The 2,445-nt window shown below is 49.5% G+C and overlaps 1 long non-coding RNA gene across 1 annotated transcript; it reads left to right on the forward strand.

The window, feature by feature from the left end:
• The first annotated feature begins 102 nt into the window (after window positions 1-102).
• On the forward strand, window positions 103-989 carry LOC113188578 (uncharacterized). The gene is made up of 2 exons (XR_003301557.2): window positions 103-310; window positions 789-989. It is a non-coding gene; the product is annotated as an uncharacterized LOC113188578 (long non-coding RNA).
• Window positions 990-2,445: the final 1,456 nt, after the last annotated feature.

A 2,445-nucleotide genomic window follows, 5' to 3' on the forward strand; every position in this document is an offset into this window, starting at 1 on the left:
CGCGGCTCCGCGCCGCGGAGAAGACTTAAATATCCCAGCGTGCACTGGGCCAGGCGCCGCGTCGCCGCGCGCCGTGTGCGTCACTCGCGCGCGACTCGGCGCGGTAGCGCGAGAGGGAGCCCACTCGCTCTGCACCGCCAAGACTGGACAGCCTTCGGAGAATGGCGCCTGCCTGCCCAAGGCACTCTTAACCGTGCCTGACCGGCCTCCAGCCAAGCCCGTTAGCAGACACCTGTCGCCACCGCTCCCCGCTGCTGAATGCCCGAGCACCCCGTTCACACGCAACTCCAGGGGCACCTTCCACAGCAGGGTGAATCGCGGGGCCGAACCAGCCACCCTTATGAAACAGGGACCGAACGGGAAGCTGCGGCGTCAGGCCCCGAATTTGCATTTCTATGTGTGGCTAATGTGGGACCCCAACTGCACGTGGGGTCCAGATTCAGGGGTCGATTTTGAGGACCTGGTGGTCAACTTAATGTTAAGTTTGTTAGGCTGAGCAAAACTGGTAGTGCCCAAGGCCGCGGGGTGGAGTGGAGGGGGCCGCTGAGGGCCACGGGCTTGGGGAGGTGGTTAAAGTCGCATGGAATGTGAGTTACATCTTTTTGGATTTTACTTTGTTAACTTCTGACTCATTTAAAACTTATTTAAAACTCCACGTTTTAAAAATTGCTGCTGAATTACGTGTTAAAAACTTTTACCCGGATAGTCTGCCGGGCCAGACTGGCTTAGCTCAGCTTCTTCAGCCTTCATTCTTTAACTCATTCTTTTGTTCTGCTAAATGCTAACAGTGCCTCAGAAAGCTTCCAGCGACGAAAAGTGGTTTCGGGAAAGAATGTGGTGAGGAGGGAAAGGCAGGGGGAGCTGGCCAGTCCCCTCCAGTGCTTTGATCAGGATGAATGACCTTGGTTGTGAAGTAAAGGAACTTGGCGCGGCCCTCCCCTGCATCCTGGCCCTTGGCCACGGAGGAGTAAGTAATAAAATGTCCAAAACCTCTCTGTTGAGTCCTTTAAGTTCTTCCTTTGGGATCTGTAAACAGATCCTTCCTTTGGGGCCTTTGCAGTCCTGGGGCTGAACTGTCATTTTACGGAAGAGATTAAGGAGAGGCTGGGGATACAGCTCAGTTGGTAGAGTGCTTGCCTTGCATGCACAAGGCCCTGGGTTCAATCCCCAGAACCACCGGGGGGGGGGGGGGGGGGGGGGAGATTTAAGGAGAAGCTGGGTGTGGTGGCCCACGCCTGTAATCCCAGCAGTGGCTTGGGCCACCACACCCGGCTTCTCCTTAATCTTTTTTTTTTTTTTCCACACCTGTAATACCAGTGGCTCTGGAGGCTGAGAGAATTCAAAGCCAGCCCCAGCAAAATTGAGGAACTAAGCAACTCAGTGAGACGCTAAATAAAATACAAAATAGAGCTGGTGGGCTGGGATTGTGGCTCAGCGGTAGAGCGCTGGCCTAGCACATATGAGGCCCTGGGTTCGAGCCTTAGCACCTCATTAAAATAAACATTGTATCCAACTTCTACTAAAAAATATTAAAAAAAAAAAAAATAGGCTGAGGATGTGGCTCAGTGGGTCTAGTGCCCTGAGTTCAATCCCCAGTACCCACCCCCAAAAAAAAGATTAAGGTGAAAAAGGGTCCCTGATCAGTATAAATTCTCAGTTTAGTAGGGAAGAAAGCTGTGTAAATAGAAATTTACATTTCAGTGTTGATAAATATGATATTCGCTTAAAAAGAAAAGTAATGATAAAGGGGAATGTAGTCGGGGAGGTGCCTCTTTAGTTGAGTGCATCTCAAAGGCAGATGAAGAAGCACTGTGCAGAAGCACGGAGATGGACTGAGGGTGCAGGAGTTCCCAAAATAGAAAATAAATGTTGGAGCGCCCTGGGTTCAGTCCCCCGCCCTGCAAAAACCAGAATGGACTTCTGGACATTCCAGTGTGGCCGAGGATTAGATATCAGCTTCCTGGGAGCAATAGGCAGGCAGTGCAAAATAAAGAATGGAGGCAGTGACTGCAGATTCCCCACCCAAGAAACCTGAATAAGGGAAGAAGACAATCTCTAGCTCAGCAAGGGTCCTTCAAATTATCGTATATGATGAAGTCATCAGTGTACTGGATGTCATAAATTGAAAGATTACTGGGAATTAACATAAACAGAAAGGTCTAAGTCCTGATCCCTGGGGTATCTTTGTGTTTAGAGGTTAAAGTGATGGACACATAAAAAGTACAAATCATTCAGTAAAATATAGATAAATTAAAAGAATAGTTAGGTATAGTGGCATACACCTATAATCCCAGTGACTGGGGAGACTGAGGCAGGAGGACTGCATGTTTGAGGCCAGCCTTAGCAACTAAGGGAGACCTGGTATCAAAAATAAATAAATAGGGCTGGGGAAGTATCTCAGAGGAGAGCACTGTTGGGTTCCATCCTTAGTACCAAATGAAGTAA

The sequence above is a fragment of the Urocitellus parryii genome, chromosome 9 (genome assembly GCF_045843805.1).
Source record: "Urocitellus parryii isolate mUroPar1 chromosome 9, mUroPar1.hap1, whole genome shotgun sequence".
Lineage (NCBI taxonomy): Eukaryota > Metazoa > Chordata > Mammalia > Rodentia > Sciuridae > Urocitellus > Urocitellus parryii.